The following is a 22263-nucleotide window of genomic DNA, read 5'->3' on the forward strand; positions in this document are numbered from 1 at the left end:
GTTGTTTTGGTATTGCTTTTTCTTTTCTTTCCTTTCCTTTTCCTTTTCCTTTTCCTTTTCCTTTCTCTTTTCTCCTTTCTCCTTTCCTTTCCTTCTTTCGTTCTTTCTTCCTTTCTTTTCTTTCTTTCCTTCTTTCTTTCTTTTGAATTATATCCAATGGAAAACCATTTTGTTAGAGTTCAAATCTACCAATGACCTAACAATATGTTTCCTCAAAAGGACTATGCACTTATTCACCATTACTAGAATAGTGTTAGATGCCTTTATTCTGAATACTCTATTATTATGAAGATTGTCCAGTGTTTTCCACTCTGCTCTCAATGGGCAATAAGAATGAGACTTCTTTCCTAAAACTAAGATCTCAGAGTCCAAAGATAGCTGCATTATAGAAGTGAGATTTTATTTACAGCCTCTTTCCAGCACACATATCCTGAGAATTACTGTGTTCTCTTCTCAGAGAGCAAACAGCTCACTGTTTATGACATGGGGTTACAGATATATTACAGCCTGCTTCAGGTCCCTGGGGGCTGCCTGCTTACTTCTTCATTCTTGCCTGGCATAGAGTGGAATTTTTAGTATCATAGTCCTGATAATTATACAATTGATAATCATGAAAATTTCAAGATGTTAAAAAATATCCCTAAGCCTGAGCTATGTTTTTAATCATTTATTGAGCCACAGAATAGACTTGTGCTTCCAGCCATAATAGAGTAAGAGGAGTCAAACTTATTCTCCAGTTTTATATAATTAGATACCTGGACAATATATATGAAGCAATGGTTTTCAAATATTAGACAACAGGGAAGCACAGGGAAGTCACTTGGAAGGAAGACAAATATGCCCTATGTTTGCTCAACTAGCAGAAACAGAGTTGACATTTGAGGAGACAAAACATTCCAACAAATGGAGTAGAGTAGAAAGAGAGTTGCACACAGAGAACGCTGGAGATATGGAACCAATTTTTCTTGAATCAACTGGCCAACATGTGAGAAAACTACATAAGACTGCAGAAAGAAGGAGACAGAATAACTACTGAGGTCACACAGAGCTGGTAATAGATCATGTTTTCAAGAAGAGGGACATCAAGTTGAATACTCAGAAGCTCATTGCCTTTGTACTAGAGCCAAAATAGCCCAGACTAAAGATCCTACTGATCTTGCCTAAAACAGCTTACATAACCAGCTTTATGTAGCTGGGTAAATTAAGTATGTCTTAAAACAAAGATAAAAAATGTTTCAAGCGATGCCAAAAAAATCTAGTATGTACAAATGAAATTTTACAATATCTGGAATCCAATAAAAAATTACCAGTTTTGCAGAGAATCAGAGGGGTTCAACTCAGGGGCACAAGTGTGGCTCAGTCAGTTAAGTGCCAAGTCTTGATTTTGGCTCAGGTCATGATCTCATGGTGCGTGAGTCTGGCATCAGGCTCTGCTCTGACAGTGCAGAGCTGTTTAGGATTCTCTCTCGACCTCTCTCTCTGCCCCTCCCCTTCTCGTGCGCACTCTCTCTCTCCCTCTCCTTCTCTCTCAAAAATAAATAAATAAAATTTTTAAAAATTACACGAAAAGAAGAGTTCAACTCATACAACAAATTCAGTCAATAGAAATGAACTTAAGGGGCACCTGAGGGTTCAGTTGGTTAAGCATCCGACTCTTGGTTTTGGCTCAAGTCATGACCTCCCGGTTCATGGGTGTGATACCTGTTTTAGGCTCTGTGCTGGTAGTGTGGAGCCTTCTCGGGATTCTCTCTCTCCCTCTCTCTCTGCCCCTCTGCCACTTGCGCTGTCTCTGTCTCTCTCAAAATAAATAGTCTTAAAAAAAAGGAATAAACTTAGGATGATCGAGATGCTAGAACTATCAGACAGACATTAAAATAGCTACTGTAAATATATAGCATATGGTCAAGAAATTAAAGAAAACATGATCATGTTAATAGTTAAAATGAGCCAAATCAAACTGCTGGAGATAAAAAATATAATGTCTCAGATGAAAAATGCACTGAATGATATCAAGAACAGATTAAATGCTACAGAGCAAAATATTAGTGAAATTAAAGACATAGTGATAAAACCTACTTAATAAAACATAAAAAGACTGAAGAATAATGTAAAAAATATCAATGAACTATGGGGACAAATTAAAGAAGCCTATTACATTGGATTTAAAGTCCTATAAGGAGGAGAAATATTTGAAAAAAATGGCTAAAACTTTTCCAAATTTGATAAGACTTTAAACCTACAATTCCAGAAATTTCATAAAACCCAAACAGAAGAAACATTAAAAATGACACGAGTCAGGGGTACCTGGGTGGCTCAGTCAGTTAAGTGTCTGACTTAGGGTCAGGTCATGATCACATGGTTTGTGAATTCAAGCCCTGCATCAGTCTCTGTGCTGACAACTCAGAGCCTGGAGCCAGCTTTGGATTGTGTCTCCCTCTCTCTTGGCCCTCCCCTGCTTATGCTCTGTCTCTGTCTCTCCATCTATCTCAAAAATAAATAAACCTAATAAAAAAAGAAAAAGAAAAAGAAAAAAACTACACAAGGCATATCATGATAGAATTCCTTAAAACCAGTCAAGAATTGACTTAACATTTGCAAAATAGAGCAGCATAAAATAACCTTCTTATTCACACTTATTTTCCACAGGTTGCATGAAAGGGAAAAATTATATAATTCTGTTGCAAAACATTAATTACGGAGAACCTTTTATTTTGATAAATTTTTATGTTAGAATAAAAGAAATAAGAAAAGAAATAAATGCTATTTATTTATTAGAAATGTTATTATTAGATAATAAATGTTATTATTATTAATTAGAAATGTTATTATTTATTAGAAATAAATGTTAGAATAAAAGACTAAGAAAGGCATCACACTCATTGGTCCCAATTCTACTGACAGACCTCAATGCATTTGTATTTCCCAATTAGTCAGTTTTTCATGTCGGTTTCTTAAAAACTAGAAAAAAGAAAACAAAAACAAATACCAAATCTCCCTTGTGATGTCAGATAATAACTTTAAAAGTTCTATTCCCACCCTTTTGGGGATACCCTATAATATGGAATTTGGCATTATTTAAAATCAATTTTTATGTGAGGAGGGAAGAATAAGACTTCCATTTTTCCTTTGGCATTTACATATTGTCCTTTCTGAGAGATTTGTTTTCAGTCTTTGTTTCCATTCTTCCCATTCTGCTCCATGTGGAACAAGAAATACTGAATGCACACGATGCTGCTATAGGTTCTCCAGAAAGACTAACAAATGAAACAAAAACCTTCCTCCCTAATGTATATTCTAGCATTTCACACACTAAAAAGATATTTTTAGCAAGCAGATCTAACATGAATTTTTGTAATTATGTTATTCTGATGGAAAGCTAAAATAAGCTAACTTTTACTTTAATGAAAAGAGCTCCTTTTTCTGCCTCATGTCTCTAACAAAGTATAATTTTCAGGCAGGTTAAATTGTGACTATCATACTAATAAGAAATGAAGAGTCTTCAAAGATTTTATTTAATCCACAAAGTAGTCAGAGAAACAGCAAACTATTAAAATCAATCCAAAATAAGAATTCTAGAGATTTCCATACAAATTCATTTGCATTGCCATGAGCATAAATCATTTACACAGCTATGTAACATAATCCCAGGAAACACATTACTTCAGTTTTCTTCGAGTTAACTTCTATCTATTACAGGTGGATACCCCTGTAGACTCAAATAATTCCATAAGGTCAGTTAGGAAGTTCCCAGTATTTCATTCAAAGGGCACCCAGTGATCTCTTTGTGCAAGACTTTGAAATGTGCTTATTTGCAATTATACTAGTGCTGTAACAACTTTGCTAAAATTCATTAAAACATCACAATTGAAAAGTTAGAAAAAAAATTTTCATATTATTTTTTAAATTGATTCCTCATTAAATTGGGCCTAAGTGAAAAATAAGTGAATTCTACAGAAAAAAAGCTTTAACATTTATTTACTTAAATTATATTTAACTTGTGAAAATTACACCATATAGATTTGCAAAAAATAAATGGACTGTGACTCCACCTGAAAATAAAGATTGATACATGGGAGGTAAAGATATTAATTGCTCCCCCAAATTGGAATAGTATTAGCTAATCTGAAAGAAGGTAAGAAAAATTCTCCACTAAAGTTTAATGACTTTGTAAGTTTCAAGGTAATATACCAAAAACTAACCATAACCACTTATCTCTTATTTTGCCTCAATGATTTTTTCCATATTTTTTTTTACAGGTCAGTAACTAGAGCATGAAAGGGATGAGTCTTCAATTTCCTGGCTGTTTAAAAAATAAAAACCAAGTGATTTAAGTACCATAAATGCAGTTGGATTTTGAAATTTATATTTACTATTTAAAATTATAGATATGAATACCTAATATTAAAAAATACTGATGTCTGGGATGCCTGGGTGGCTCAGTTGGTTAAGCGTCCCACTTCAGCTCAGGTCATGATCTCATGGTCTGTGAGTTCAAACCCTGCAGCAGGCTCTGTGCCAACAGCTCAGAGCCTGGAGCCTGCTTCAGATCCTGTGTCTCCCTCTCCCTCTTCACCCCCGCCCCTCCTCGCACTCTGTCTCGTTCTCAAAAATAAAATAAAAACATAAAAAAAAAAACCTGATGTCTTTCTAACAATTACCTTTTTCTTGGTAGTGCTTGGATACATATTGCCAATCCTATGTCAACAGCTAAATGAAAGAAAACTCTGTTGTTGTTTTTTTTTTCATGACTCTTATTTCTGACTATTTTCATGACTCTTATTTCTGACTATTTTAAACTTTAGTTTTGCACAATTGCATGATTATTTACGTTCATATTTTATCTATAATGAATATGTAAAAATGCAGAAATAAACTTTCACCCTGTGACTGCTGCTAGAATCCATACTCAAAGATAATATCACCTTATCCATTGCTCCCCACATCAAGATCAGTGCAGACCCAGCAATTTCTTTTTCCCTACAATGAGAAGGGGTTAATCCATCTTGTCTGCTAACACAAAATACATGAAATCCTTCACAGGCAATTAAAGTGACAGAGAAATATCTAATTCCCTCTTCAGCATCTTTGGGATGCACCTTGTAAGCTGTTTTCTCTGGTACCTCTGTGCCAACTTTGTTTCTCTGCTCTGTGACTACAGAGTCGTTTCATTTCAAGTCACGGATTCTGGATACCAACCAAGCTGGCAAATGAAAAATAACTCAGCCGGGGCCATTTCACTCACCAGTGATCTCTGTCTTTGAGATAATTCCTCCCTGAGGTTCCTTTCTCTCCACTACTGTGTTCTTAAAGGCCTAACACAGGGCAGCAGGCTGGTGCCACTGTCTAAGGTTTCAATTAAGACGTGTGGAGATATCAAAGAAGCAACACGCCGGCCTCCGCAACAATGCCTCATGCTTCACCCTTGGTTCTAGTTCAGAGATGGCAAGATGCTTGAAAAATGCAGTTTCATTAATCCTCACAGCCGACCCTGGAGGTTGAGAGGACAGAGAGGGAGCCAGCAACAAGATCAGGTTTGAATAGTCTCTCTGTTGGTTGTGTACATTTGGAGCTGACTGTGAAATCTATGTGGACACACTGAACCCTCTAGTTAACCTCATGGTGCAAATGTGTTGATCAAAGGCACTCTGTCAGTATCTGATTAAAAGCCATGTAAGAGCACTGAAGACATTTCCTTCTGGTTAACAACTCTGATTACAGGGGGCTCCTGGAGTGAGTTTTCCTCTTCGCAGTCAAGCAGGTCCCCCGGCTCCAGCTGGAGCTCTAGGGTTTCCCAATGGCACAGCTTCCTGTTGCTGAAGGCTTCAATTCATTCACAGCTTGTAAATCAGTAGCCAGTAAATCAACAGATTGAGCTACTACTGTTTAAAACACAGTTTCCTCAACAAGCTTCCTTCTGGTTTTGTTTTCATATATCAAGGGCATTAAAAAAAAAAAGTGTCCAATTTTTAACACCTGGACCGATGGGGACTCAGCAGGAGAGGCATGTTATATCAAGCTCTGCCGTTTTGTTTTTGTTTCAGTGGAGCAAAGATTTAGTGGCTAAAGTCAAGATAGCATTCACTTAGAGAAATGATAAAGGCCTGTTTTGGGGAAATGGGAAAATACAAGCGCTGCATGCCTCTCGGCAATTTTCAAAGTCTGATAAGAAATATAAAGCTAAAACTGAAATGAATATCAAGATACATTATTTGTTTTCTCTTCCATATTAAACATGCACAGATAATATTTTTTACTTGATAGTAGGTGTTTAATCCAACTATTTTGAATATTTTATGTGACTTGAAGTCTATTGAAATAGGATCAACAGCAAGACGACTAGTTAATTACAGGCATCGGGACATAATGGAAAATATGTCAAATTTCTAAATCCATGGCTTCGCCTATTATCACAGAGTGTTTTAGATGGCAATAACAGGTACCACATAGCTACAAATATTATAATAAACATTTACTCATTATTTCCATGTCTATTTGAGAGAAGCAGAATTCTGTGACAGACCATTTCTAAATTTTAATGTCATGTTCAAAGTCAACATTAAGCATGGATATCTAGCATCCAAAAAAAATTAATAGTACTATTTTACCCTGGTCCCTCTATTAAATGCACCAAAATCACATAGACGCTTTATTTATGTCCCTTGCCAGGAATCTGAGACTATCTGTATATTGATTCTATTTATATGCTAGTCTCTAGGCTCTCTGATGAAGGTTTTTTTGGAAGAAATCTTTCAAGGAAAAGTAGTAGTAGTAAAACAGGCTCAGATTTAAAAATTCATTAAGTTCTTGGAAAGGAGTTTTCATAAGCCTTCTGCTTCTGGGGTAGAGATGAAGAAACCTTGCTCTATTTTGATAGCAAAGGCTAAGACAGCTTCACTACTAGCATATAGCATTGCCCTTGAGGGACTTGGTCTAACCTCCTAGAAGGGAAGTATAATTCTCCGGGAGGAGACTACATAGAAAAAGTCAACCTAGGTAAAGACACTTAAGGACCATAACTTGTTTGCACGTAAAAAAAAAAAAAAAAGTTTCCTTTTAGCACACAGATGCTGATAATCAAAAGAGTCAAGTGAACTCATTGGCAATGGCGGACCAAGTAGCAAAAATAAGGCATCCAGAGCTTTGAGGCATAAAGTGTACAGATGATAGGAAATGCCCCTTCCCAATAAGAAAGGAATGAGAGTTACAATCAGCTTCCAGAGATTACCACCTGGAGAAGGGGAAGTTACATCAAAATTCTGGGACTAAATTTAGATGGGAATGTTGCTCAGTGTAGCTGTCACGAAAGCTAACTGTGGCTATGTCTTATGGCTGATTTCCCGGCAAATGGCTCTAGATGGCCGTACACTTAAGTTTGTGAGTAACAATCGTCACAAATGGCTCACCCACCAGTCTTCCATGCTGATCTTTAATTGTTTCCCTCCCCCTCAAACCCTCTCTACATCTCTATGTGTCACCTCAGCCACTTAACAGTATTTTTTAGAATTCCCACTCTCAAGAACAACTTGTCTAAACCTTGGGTTTTGGTTCATTATTCAGTCCACATACACACCTTAAAATAAAAATAGATTTCTTTTTAATTCATCTCATCCATAAAGGCAACAGTTATTGCTGCTTTTTGTGCTCAATCCCCAAATACCTAAGATATAGGGTTGCTCCCTATTTATTCCTGTTCACTATGGATGGCTCAAAGCTCTGGCAATGCTTCTGTCGTTTTAACAACTTTTGTGACATTTTTTTATAGCATGACATCGCTTAGTCATCAGAGTCGGCAGTAAGAATATCCTTCTTCATTGATTAAAGCCCTTCCAGTCTTCCTTGTCACAACTTACATTTTGACTTCATATATTTCTCTCATTACCAAACCCCAAAAGCAGTCATTTAAAACATTCCTACCTCAATATTACATATTGACTGAAATATCTCACATTTCTCCTGTTATAATCTATCTGGTGAACCTATTGAGCTGTGTATGTGCTCGGTAAGTCCACTTCCACTCTTTCTGTAAAAATTCATCAGAGACTCCCTAGAATTAAAAAAATAAAATAAAACAGGAAGGAGGGAGGGAAAAATCAGCAACTAGAATCATTATGAACTCATTCCATCTATTCTACAAAATATGACATCAGTAACCCAATCTATCTCCGTTCTGGGTGAAACTCAATGTTACAATAATTTAATTAAAACTGCAATATAGAAGTTCGTTCCAGTCTCTTTGGGTAGAAACAAACAAACAAACAAAAAAACTAAACGAAAACACTAAAAGCCTACCTGGATTTTCTTATAATGCAGCCAGGTTAAGAAATAATGTTTCACATTAAAAGAAAAAAAATTTTTAAAAAAGGGGGGGACGCCTGGGTGGCTCAGTCGGTTGAGCGTCTGATTTCAGCACAAGTCATGATTTCATGATTCATGAGCTCGAGCCCCACCTCAGGCTCGGTGCTGACAGCTCAGAGCCTGGAGCCTGCTTTGGATTCTGTGTCTCCCTCTCTCTCTGCTCTTCCCCCATTCATGCTTTGTCTCTCTCTCCTTCAAAAATAAGTAAACATTAAAAAAATCTTTTTAAATAATGTTTCATGTAAGACTGTTATTATTTGGGGCAATGTTTCCAAATGATATGAGGATATATATATATATATATATACACCCACCCATAGATGCATATATACAGATAGATAGATAGATCTTTTCTAGCAACATCTCCAATTAGAAACCTGTAAAAACTGAACAAAAGAACATGTCTATAAGTGTTAACTAAAGCTTGAGACATTGCTTGAGTTAGAGGCACAATAGGTCACTATTTTCCTTTTGAGAGAGGAAAATCATTTTCCAAGTGCAGAGTTGAATAGAGAACTGTATGTGAGCAAGAGAGGGCTCCAAGCGAGACAAATTTATCATGAGGATAAATTTGAGTACCCATTGGGCACCCCATCCTGTGAAAGATTAAGTCTTGAACACTCTCTCCTTTCTAATTAATGTAGGGGAATGACTGACTTAGCTACCATTGCAACCTTTATTGAAACTACCATAAAATGTCTTTCTTAGAATTGCATTTTTTTAAAAAAAAGTAAAACATACGTTTACATGGTAACCTGGCATGATTATATTAATAGACATTAATATAGTAAGAATGGCTCAGGGGAGAATGACAGTCTGGTTTACCTAGTAGTTTCCTGGACAGTTCAGCTAAAGTAGACGAGAGAGGAATCAAGCTCATCTTGGATAGACTCCTATACAGAATCATCTTGATGTAAAAGTAATCACAAAGAGATCCAAAATTCTACAAAATGCCTAAGAATATCCAAGATCTTGAAGAAAGAAGATCAAACTTGTCGATATTCACTTTATAGGATAGGAGGTTTAACTTATGGACGTAGAAGTATGGAAATGATCACTGCCATACCTGGATTACATGATCTCTTTATTCATCTAGCAAAGATTTCATTTTGATTTGTCTTGTTCTAGACCCTAAACACATCTTTAGTTTATAAAGTCCACCAAAAGAACCACTATTGCACCAGAGATATTCTATCTGTATGCAAGTATTTTACACAATTGGTAGTATGCTCTACAGACTTTTCGAAAATTCTCTTTCCCCTTACAGACAATTTCATATTAGTGCTTAAGACACTTGGTCCTCATAATAGCTACATAGAGTTTCCTTTAATACATGAACACTGATGTCTTGGACTAGTAACCTATTATAATCATATGGGCGTCTTCATTCTTGTTCTGTGATAAATGTAAAAATAAAGATCTTTTACTTATATCTAAATATATTAGAAAATCTATAGGAGAAATTTCCTGAACATAAAATTTCCAAGTACAAAAGAAATTGCATTTTAAATTACGACAGAATTTGTCTCACACAGATATTTACATTGTCTGCCACACAAAACTGTACAATTTAAACTTTCACAAAACAGTATTTCTTGGGGCACCTGGGTGGCTCAGTCAGCTGAGCGTCCAACTTCGGCTCAGGTCATGATCTCACAGCTCGTGAGTTCGAGCCCCACGGCAGGCTCTGTGCTGACAGCTCAGAGCCTGAAGCTTGCTTCAGATTCTGTGCCTCCCTCTGTCTCTGCCCCAACCCCCTCGCATTCTGTCTCTGTCTGTCTCAAAAATAAATAAACATTAAAAAATTTTTAAAAACAGTATTTTTTGTTTCATTTCTCTTAACATAAATGAAGTTGGACATCTCAAAAATTCATTTGTATTTTTTTCCAGTCACTTCTGTTTTCAAGATCTATACCATTTTGTTAATGAGTTCTTGATCTTTTTCATATCAATTCATAGGAGCATTTAATATGTTAAGTAAATAAGAATAGAGCTATGATAATTGTTGCAAAAAATGTTTCCAAAATTTCCCTGTCTTTTGATTCTGTTTACACCATTTATTTAGATTTTTATTAAGTTAAATTTATCAATTATTTTTCATGATATCTGGAATTGATATCGTAATAAAAATTCTACTTCCACATCCTAATTGTATAAAACATCCTCCTATGTTTTCTTTGAGTGCATTTGGGTTCATTTTTCAGAGGATTTAAACATTAGCACATAAGAATTTTTTGGTGTTATAAGGAGTCAGATCTAATTATTTCTTAGATTGGTACTCCATTGTTATAATTTCAGTTAATCCATCTTTCTTTTCTTCATTGATATGCAGTGACACATATTCCCCAACATATTCTCTTATTTATGTTGGTGTATCCATTCATGGGTGAGTATCTATCATGGCATTTCAGATATATTTAATAATTGTTTGAGCTAGCTTTGCCCAATTACTTTTTAAAAAAAAATTTTTTTAATGTTTATTTATTTTTGAGACAGAGAGAGAGACAGAGTATGAACGGGGGAGGGGCAGAGAGAGAGAGGGAGACACAGAATCGGAAGCAGGCTCCAGGCTCTGGGCCATCAGCCCAGAGCCCGACGTGGGGCTTGAACTCACGGACCGCGAGATCGTGACCTGAGCTGAAGTCGGACGCTTAACCCACTGAGCCACCCAGGCGCCCCATGCCCAATTACTTTTAATTTTCAGATTCTTATAGCTGTGATTGCATTTTCTTTTTCCATATGACTCTAGGATCAACTTGGATTAATAATAAATCTAATTGTGAATTCTTTGCATTATATTGAAGTTTTAGATTAGGTTTCAGTAAATTCCAACCAATAGGACAAATCTGGCCCTTCCCTTGTTTTTTTTTTTAAAGAAAATTTGATTGGGATACAGACATTGTTATTCATTTAGGTGCTATCCACAGCTGCAGTTGTACTATAGCAGAAGAGGTAAGTAGGTGTGATTAAAATTATATAAGCCATCGGGGCACCTGGGTGGCTCAGTCCGTTAAGAGTCTGACCCTTGGTTTTGGCTCAGGTCGTGATCTCTCAGTTCATGAGATCCAGCCCCACATGGGGCTCTGTATTGACAGTGCAGAATCTGCTTGGGATTTTCTCTCTTTCTCTCTCTCTGTCCCTCCCTCACTCGTGTGCTCTCTCTCTCTTTCTCTCTAAATAAATAAACTTAAAAAATTATATAAACCATAAAACCAAAAGTATTAAATATCTGGACTTATACAGAAGAAGGTTTGATCTCTGTTGTAGATTGATATCCCATAGTTTAATATATTTCCAAATTTCTGACGCAATCACCAAATTTCACTGGCAAAACACAATAAATTTGTATCTCTTGGACCTACCTTTCGTTCGTAACAATTCAGCAGGACAGCAGGTAGTTCTCATAACAGCTACTCAGCAACCCAGGTTAACAGAAGCTTCATCTAAAAATTTGCTACCATAAATCTGACGGAAAAATATGGTAACAGAAACATGTTAAATCATGCACTGGCACTTAGCTCCTTCCTGAAACTGACTTATGTGACTTGTCATTTTTTATTGGCCAAAGCAAATCACATGATCATCTTTAACTTCAAGAAAGTAGAAAGTCAGTTCTATTATACGTCCAGGAGAAAAAAGAAACAAAGATATTTTGGTGTACAGTGTTAATGATTGTCATCATTAATGTAGAGAGCTGCTATTTCTTGAATATTGAAGCATCCCACTCAAGCATATTTTATGCTTGGAAAATCATTAAAATGTTATACTAGATCTTTTCATTGTATACTCATTTATTTCCTTCAACCAAGTCTTGAACAATTTTTGATACATTTACTACTCAGTACTATCATTTCTGTTACTAATATAACTGGGATTTCTAATTGTTTGTTGCTTTACAAATTGAAAATTGTTAGGGCGCCTGTGTGGCTCAGTCGGTTAAGCATCCGACTTCGGCTCAGGTCATGATCTCGCGGTTTGTGGTTTGAGCCCCGCATTGGGCTCTGTGCCGACAGCTCAGAGCCTGGAGCCTGCTTCAAGTTCTGTGTCTCCCTCTCTCTCTGCCCCTCCCCTGTTCATGCTCTGTCTCTCTCTGTCTCTCAATAATAAATAAGCGTTAAATTTTTTTTTTAATTAAAAAAAAACAAATTGAAAACTTGTTTTTTTTAATTTTTTTTTTTTTTTACGTTTATTTTTGAGACAGAGAGAGACAGAGCATGAACAGGGGAGGGGCAGACAGAGAGGGAGACACAGAATCGGAAGCAGGCTCCAGGCTCTGAGCCATCAGCCCAGAGCCCGTCTCGGGGCTCGAACTCACGGACCGTGACATCATGACCTGAGCGGAAGTCGGATGCTTAACCGACCGAGCCACCCAGGCGCCCCGTAAAACTATTGTTTTTTATGTATTACTTTTTATTCCTAGCCATATTATTGAAGACTTATTGTTCCTAGTGACCTATGAGAATCCCTTGGATTTCCTAAGTACACAATAATTTTTTGAGAAATAATAATTTTGTATTTGACTTAGCATATATTTATGGTGCTTTCAAAGTCCAAATTTCCATAAGTATGCATGAATTGGTATTCTACAGTTCCTTGCTCATTCATTCATTCATTCACTCACTCATTTAATATCCACTTAATATTCAACATAAAAAGGATATTGTATTATGTCTTACAGATTAAAAGGTGAATAAGGCAGAGGAATAAGGCTTAGACGAATTCATTTTATATAGGAAGACATATTAATAGATAATTATGCAATATGAGACTCCTATGTGGAAGGTAAAAATAATGTCATGTGGAAAAACCTATCAAAGTATGTCAGATTTAATATTGAAATTTAGCAATGACTAAATGAGTAAGTATAGCAATATTCCAAGGTCAGTTAGTGTCACTGTAAAAACAATTACCCAAATGTCATTGAAAATATTATATATATACATACATATACGTGTGTGTGTGCATGTGTGTGTATTCACACACACCCCTTTTTCAAAGTATTCATTTCAAAATACCAGGGACAGTATAACTTCTTTTTAAATTTCTTACAGCAGTGCCTTGTGTTATTTTACCTTCTGTGAATTCTCAATTCATTGTGACTAAATTGGTTAGTACCTAATTAAGTTCAGCACATTTCTAGGGCAAAGGAGAGATTATTGAGAGCTAACAAAGACAAAAAAAGAAGAAAAAATTCTTAACAGGTACAAATACGTTTTCAAATGATCAATAGCATTTTCAGAGAAAATAAACATGATAGCAACCATGAAAGAGATAATTGCACTGTGAATCCACTTGCCTAAGCCTCCTACATTACTAATTTTATTATTTAGACTCATGACTGAAGTAGGTGAACCCTACAAAATTCAAGGACATTTAGAAATATTTACTTTGCCAGGACCAGTTTTGAAATATCTTCACGAGGGAGGAAGTGGCCTTTGCCAGTTACAAGGGACTCACAATTCTCCTGCTTCTGTTTCAGAGGCCTGAGGGTAATTTGATGACTGATCCTTTTTCAGTTCCCAAGAGAATCTAGTTAAATTGAGAAGAAAACAATCACCATAAATCATACACGATGTCTTGAGACTTAACATTTTTCATATAACTCAGAGGCTACTCCAATCATGACACTTGAATGACATACAATAATAAGGTACACGGACCTCCAATTATCAAATCAGGGTGGTCTCGGAAGAAGGTAGAGATTTTTAAAATTGCAATATATTGCTAACAAATTGTGATTAAAACTGAGTCAGGTTAGCAAAGAAGCTGTCTCATCTTAGTCACCATCCATTTTGTTAAGTTGAGATTCCAGCAAAGTGTAACAATTACAGAAGAAATCACAAAAACTGTTCAATGAAGAAAAAACACATACTGTGCCAGGTCTCTGCTCTAAGATTTTTTTTTCTCTCCACTATCTGCAATTATATTATAGAGATACACATTATTATAGAGGACCTGGTTATATTACAAAGTAATAACTCAAATATACACACAGTTTTCTTTCCTTATTTAGGTGTCAGAGATGGAATATTTCCTTCAACTGTCAAAGATTTACACATGTTGAAGCTATACACATACATTAAAACAATCATTCCTGTGTTTTTCTTATATTCTTATAATTTTTAGTGAAAGATGTCATTTAAAAAATCAAAATATTTTTCATTCCTGTTAATAATAAAGCTATGAGAAGCAGCATCAATTGATAAATATGATTTTATGCATTATCTGATTATTTATAGAGGAAATAAAACTCAAAAACCAGAGATTAAATCTCCAATGCCTCTCTTTTATCTAGTCTCCCACATGTCATTCCCAAAGCTTTTCTCAACTCACTTTATAAATCTTCCACTATTCCCTTATAGTAACATTTTTTGCTAAAACCAAGCTGAGTTACTCATTATTTCCTGCACATGCTTTATATTTTCTGACGTGTTTCCCCCCAAAATTTGTACGACTACAATGCCTATGAAAACTATACTCAGAATCCGTGATCTCTTTTCTCTTTTTCCTTATTTACTTTCACAAATCTATTCCAATCCATAGTGATCTCTCTTTCTCTAAACTCCAAGAACTTAGCAACAATGCTTCCTAAACTTTTCATACCATGATAACATGACCAAAGGAACTACACACTACTGTAGATCGCCATGCCTTTTCACCATATTGGAAACGAACTAAATAGAGCTTCCAAATGCCCCAGATCCAACAGGGCAGGCCGACATTCAGAATGTGGCTCAGCAGATGATCCAGAATAATCTCTGGATCTCAAGATTCTTTTTCTTTTTCTTTTTTTTTTTTAATGTTTACTATTTGAGAAAGAGAGAGGGCAGGCGAGAGAAAACATGAGCGGGGGAGGGGCAGAGAGAGGGAGACAGAATCTGAAGCAGGCACCACACTGTCAGCGCAGAGCCTGACTCAGGGCTCAAACTCAGGAATCATGAGATCATGACTTGAGCCAGTTGGGCGCTTAACCAACTGAGCCACCCAGCATCAATTTTTTGAACTATGACAGGCACCGTCTTATATCATGACTGACATCACAATTCATTGTTGCACTCTTCTTACTATGTTTCCTGAACAAATCACGCATTTTTTGAAAGTAGGGATCATATTTGTTTAAAATTGTGATAAAATATATACAACATAAAATTTACTGTTTTGGACAGTTGAAGTGTATAGTTCAACGGCATTTAAGTACATTGACATTCTGTGCCATCCTCACCTCCCTCCACTTCCAGAACTTTCCTCATGTTTCAAAAGTGAAGCTGTGTCTCCATTAAGCAATAACTCCCTCATCCCTCCATCCTCTGGCCCCTGGCACCCACCACTCTATTTTCTGTCTCTGTTACTTAGACTACTGTAGGTACCTCAAAGAAGTGCAATCATACAGTATTTTCCTTTTGTGACTAGCTTATTTCACTAGGTAGAATATCTTCAAGGTTTATTTACAATTGTTTTTAAACATGGCAGTGATTAGCATCTTGTACAACACCCAGAAGATAGATCTGTATCTATATCTATATCTATATCTATATCTATATCTATGTATCTGTATCTGTATCCATATCCGTATCTATATCTGTATCTGTATCCATATCCGTATCTATATCTGTATCTGTATCTGTATCATCTGTATCTATATCTATTATTTATTACTCATTTCTCTCTAAACAGCTTATATTTAGTAGCAACAATTATGTCTTAAAAGAGCTAGTTTCTGATTACATTAGAAATTGTAAATCATCACTAAGCTTTACTGCATCTGGTATCTTTGATTTCCAGTTAAATTCTTTTAATGTGAATCAATATAGTCATTTGTTTGAAAGGCGTTATGAATGACTTAGTGACTAATTGACTTTGATGTATGGAGTATAGTTTATCACACAAAATCACACAGTCGTCAATTGACCCTAATAATTCAATTATTTTAAATTAGATTATTGTGTCATAGTCATTAATAAGACCATGTCTCTTGATGTTTCTTGTGTTGTGGAGGGTTTCTAATGAACTTGTTGAAATGATCGTTACTATAATCTTCCATTTTCCTCTAAAAATTGTTAGTGATTTACTGATTTATATAATCAAGTTTAGTACATTAAATTTCTTTCTTATGGCTTATGATATGTAAATAAACTAATGGTCCCATCCCCTGGACAAGATTCTGTCTATAATCTATGACATACTGACAAAAACCAACCAATAAAAATTTTATTGATATTATAATACAATATTTTTGAAAATGAAATAGACTTTTAAAACCTATGCTAAGACAATTCCAAGGTTAAGCTTTTCCCCTGCTACCTTCATTCTCTTTCTCTCATATTTTGCATTTTTTTCTGCTCTATTTCATTTTATGACTCACTATTCTAAAACAAATTGTAAATGAGTTTGGTCATGCAGTCCTGCAAAGCAGTCTACTTGAAGTATATTAATGTCGAATGCTTTTTTTATCCTGAGGTCTTTATTCCCTCCTTTTATATTTGTTTTGAATATTTGTTGGATATTACACCTAAGCAACTTAAGTTGTGATTAACTTTCAAAGCTGTGATCTGATTTCGAAATTTGTATTGATGCTAAACACAGTTAAAAGTATTAGTTTACATTGCATATTAACAATTACATTATAATACATTTAATAAAAAGCATATTTTAATAGCAAGCAACAGTGATGGTAATTGAGAAAATGCAGATATTTTCCTACTTCACGTTGCTGATTCCTGGAATGTGCTAAAAATTGAATTAATTTTATTCCTAAATCTCCTAAGTTTAAGTTTACAGTAGTTGATGAGGGGCTGTGCAAAAAAATAAATTATTAAAATAAAATATAACTTTAATAACAATTTTGGAAAAAATGTTATGGCACCAACTTTAAAAAGCAAAGGAAAATCTAACATTGATCTTGCTAATCCACTGCATAGAAAGAAAGACTTCAGATTGATACACAGAAATACCTTCTCCAAAAACAATTATGTGGGTGATGGCATTCTCTTCTTGGAAAACTTCAGAGATTTTTTTCATAAGTCCTATGAATGTCATTCAAGCAATGAAAGTATATTTCTCAAATGGACAACAAAATTAATTTGCAATTCATCAGATACTATCCATATTCTAAGCTGCTAATGAAACAGACTATAGAGTTTACATAAAGTAAAAATCCATATTTCTTCATACCTATTTCTCTGATTCAGGCCATAATCATTGTATCGTTCAGAACATGGTCGGGAAAAAAGAAGCCACTCTATGCAATCAAAATGTAAATTGTTTAGTACGGATTTAGATCATTGCTGTAAAAACTGGTAGAGTGGAAGTCAGTGAAATGTGTGTTAAAGACAGGTAAGTTGTTGCTAAATGTTGGGAAAGTGTACATTAGAAAGTTTGGCTTAAAGCATCAAAGTATGCTTTGGTAAGTATCCAGTCAATTTGTGCTCTTATGAAACTTCCATCCAAATATTTCTTCCCTAGGACTTCTTGTCTCCCAGTGTTTTTTTCTTTCAAATCTCTTACCATCTAGCCAAACTACTAGCCAGTTTTCATGAAATAACATAGATCTGCATCTCTGGCCATTTCTCCTTCTAGGCAAAGTGAACATGCAAATGTTGAACACATAAATGTAGTGTTTGAAATTTTGCTGAGAAGATCACTTCTACAGTTGCCTTTCAGGATCATTGTTGAGTCAGTAAGGCAAGACTTTAGTAGATTCACATATATCAGTCCTAGTCACAATAATCAATAAATTACCACAAATGTTTCCATGAGGAAAACCATTTTCACTATTGTATTCTTGCTACTCCTTACAATAACAATTCTGATCTTGTTTCTGATGGGGGAATTAAAGAAGCTTGTTCTTTCTTTCTCTGAGCTGTTATCCCCATTGGATTCAGGATGCTAATTTCAATGGTGGTATCTTCTACTGTAATTCTTGGCCTAAAAAGATTTTTTTGAATGAAGGTACTCCCCTCAATTCTATGAGGAGAAAGCTAAAATTGGGTTGCCTGGGTGGCTCGGTCAGTTAAGCGTCCAACTCTTGATTTCATCTCAGGTCATGATCTCATGGTTCATGGGATCAAGCTCTGTGCTGGCAGCGCAGGGCCTGCCTGGGATTCTTTCTCTCCTTCTCTCTCTGCCCCTCCTCCATTCCATCTCTCTCTCTCTCTTTCTCTCTCTCACTCTCTCTCTCTCAAAATAAATAATAAATAAACATTTAAAGAACAGATAGAAAGCTAAAAAATCCTCAACCAGAGAAGCAAGACTGCTACTTCAGCCAAAGTAAGCTTAATGGAGCATAGCATTTTTATTAGTTCGTGAGTTGCTGTAACAAATTACTATAAATTGGGTAAGTTAAAACACATAAATTTATTGTCTCCCAGTTTTGGAAGGTAGGAAGTCAAGGTCAAGGTGTCAACAGTGTTGGTCCCTTCCAAAGGCTGTGAGGGTGAATCTGTTCCATGCCGTATTTTGGTTTATGGTGGTTTCCTGAAAATCTTTGGCATTTCTTGGCCTGTAGATGCATCATCCTGATTTCTGCTTCATGCTCACATGTCCTTCTCTGTATGTGCAAGTCTGCGTCTGTCTAAATGTTCCTTATTTATACAGACACCAGTCAGGTTGGATAACGCCATCATAATGAACTAATTTTAATGAATTACACCTGCAAAAAACATATTTCCAAAGAGAGTCACATTCTTAATTACTGGGGATTAGAGCTTCCACATGAATTCGGGGTAGACATAATCTACCATAACAGCCTGGAAGGTATTCAGATTTATCAACATCTACACAAACATCCCATTCCTATTCTCGAGGTTCTACTTATTCTAAGTCAGTATCCTAATTTTTTAAATTAATTTTTGATAGAGACAGACAGAGTGTGAGCCAGGGAGGGACAGAGAGAGAGGGAGACAAAATCTGAAGAAGGCTCCAGACTCTGAGCTGTCAGCACAGAGTTCAACATGGGGCTCAAACTTGTGAAACAGTGAGATCATGACCTGAGCCTAAGTCGTATGCTTAACCAACTAAACCACCCAGGTTCCCCTCAATGTCATAATTTTTAACAATAAAGAACTGATGAGACTGTAAATTGATTTATTTTTAAAATAATTTAGCTATCCTCAAGAAAGTCAGACTTTTGAGTTTGAGTTTCACAAATACTGGCCCTGAGACTATAACAAATAAGAAATTATTTCAGAGGTTTGGCCTTGAATTGGAAATTAAAAACAAGAAGTCTATTTTCTTTCTTCATGTTGTTCAATACATTTAGAAGATGGCAGCTCGTTCCATAGTTTCCCAAAGTCTACCTTATTCAGGTATTTGATTACCTGTGATGACTTAATTCATTGTTTCACAACAGTATTCTAAGGACTAGTATTGTTTTAATTTCCATTTTTCACTGGCAGTGAAGCTATTACCATATTAAAATCCAATAAGTTTATAGACAAGTTTCATATTCTCATCCTATAGATTCTATTACCTTAGACTTACTGCACCAAACTGCATCAATCAGCATTAAGTTAGGAAAAAAGAGAAGCAACTCAGTGTATTTTGAGTACAAAGGTTTAATGCATTACTAGGGCCATACATGATTACTGGGAAATGTTTGTGGAATAAAAATACAGGAAGCCAATGCCAAAAGCAGGGTTCCGGCTACTGAAGGTTAGGGAAGAAAATACTGTATATTGCAGCCTAACGCACAAAGGCAAGTCTCAAAAGCTTGAAAGAAAGCTGCCACATTCTCAAGAATGTCTAAAGAGTTCATACTATTTCATTCCACAGCAGAGAACTGAGAAAGGTTATCAGGAGCTTCTTAGTAACTTGCTGTGAATTTCACATCTTCCTATTCTTCTGGCTGCAATTCTGTCTTGAGGAAAATGGCATCCCCTTTTCTTCTGCCATTCAAATCATGTGCAGGGTCCTCTCATCACCAAAATCTATATATAAAAGATGATTCTGGTAAATGCATGTGCTAGCTTCTCCATGCAATGTATTCTTTAAGAGGTGGCAGTTATGTTGAGTTGAAAACAGATCAACCATGACAAGGACACCTTCTTAAAACCATTACATATATGATTCACCATTCTACACCAATAATTATTATCCTAAAATATAATTCAATTAATAACACCTCCTCAAAAAATTAAATAAACCGCTAAGACTTTCTGTAAACTACCTCCAACCTCCTCGGTCTAATCTTTAATGCTTTCAGAAAGCATTCATTCTTCTCAAGTGTACATGGGATATTCTTCAGGATAGAATATATGCTAGGCCATAGAACAATTCTCAATAATGTGGGAAGAATCAAAATCATACAAAGTATATTTTGATCACAAAATAATTAAATTAAAAACCATCAACAAAAAAGATTTTAAATCCTAATGTAAACTTCTACCTTAGAAAACTAGAAAATGAAGGAAAGGAAGGAAATAATACATTTCAGAGTAGAAACCAATGAAATAGAAAACAGAAAAGAAAAATAAATCAATGAGCCGAATGTTGCTTCTTTGAAATACATCAACACGTTGTCAAAACTTGACTGATGAAAAATAAAAAAGAGAGAAAACTCAAATAAGTAAAATCAAGAAAGAGGGGATGTAATTGCTTTATGTAATTAATGGATTAAAATGGAATACTCAGAACAACTATGTATATATATTTACACACACACATATATATGTAACAACTATATATATGTATATATATGGGTATATATGTGTGCATATACATACACACACACACACACACACACAAACAGAGAGAGGGAGGGAGAGAGAGAAGTTTTTTTTTGTTTGTTTTTTGTTTTTGTAGCTGTAGGTTTACAATAAAATTGAGAAGGTACAGAGATGTCCTATATGCTTTCTGCCTCCACACATGCATAACCTCCCTATTACCAACATTATTCACCAGAATGATACATTTTTACCACGGATGTACCTACACTGACATTCATAATCACCCCAAATCCATAGTTTTTCCTTATGGTTCACTCTTGGTGTTGTACATTCTATGGGTTTGGACAGATGAGTAATGCCGTATACTCATCATTATAATATTGTATAGAATATTCTCACTGCTCTAAAAAGTCCTCTGTACCAGAATATCTTTTTAAAAATTCAAAAATTTCTTTTTGGAATATATTTCATTTCAGCTGACCAACACCAACATCGGGGAAATATATTCTCACTTATAAAACAGGATGCGAGCTGTAACATTACATTTTTGAGCCAAAGTGACCTAGATTTAAACCCTACCTAATCCCTTTTTAGATACAAGTTATTGAAAATATTATTCAATGGGGCGCCTGGGTGGCTGAGTCAGTTAAGCATCCAACGTCAGTCTAGGTCATGATCTTGAGGTTCGTGGGTCAGAATCCCGCATCAGGCTCTGTGATGACAGCTCAGATCCTGGAGCCTCCTTCAGATTCTGTCTCCCTCTCTCTCTGCCTTTCCCCCCTGCTCACGTTCTTTCTGTCTGTCTCCCACAAAAATGAATAAACATTCAAAAAATTTCAAAAAAAAGAAAAAGAAAATATTGTTCAGTTCACTTGAGTTTCAATTTCCCTATCAATAAAATGGGAATAATATTAACATATGAAATGAATATTAGAATTATGTTCAGTAAGCAATTTTGGTATTATTATACATTGTTAGAGTTTGTTTTGAGGAAAAAAAATATTTTTTCTCTAAAATGGTATTACGACCCAAGAAATTAAGTTAAATTACCACCCTAGGTTGTTATATCACTAACATGATTCATAACTGTAGTTTATGCGTGGGTAAGAAAACTTACTCGTTTTTACATTTAGGTGGATTTCTAGGCAGAAAAAGTTGCTTTAAAAAAAATGTTGCAAGTTGACTCCAATAGCTAGAGGTGAAACAGGAAACAAATATGCAAAAACATCGTTAAAACTTCTACAAT

Source organism: Panthera tigris, chromosome C2, assembly GCF_018350195.1.
Source record: "Panthera tigris isolate Pti1 chromosome C2, P.tigris_Pti1_mat1.1, whole genome shotgun sequence".
In the NCBI taxonomy this organism is placed as follows: Eukaryota; Metazoa; Chordata; class Mammalia; order Carnivora; family Felidae; genus Panthera; species Panthera tigris.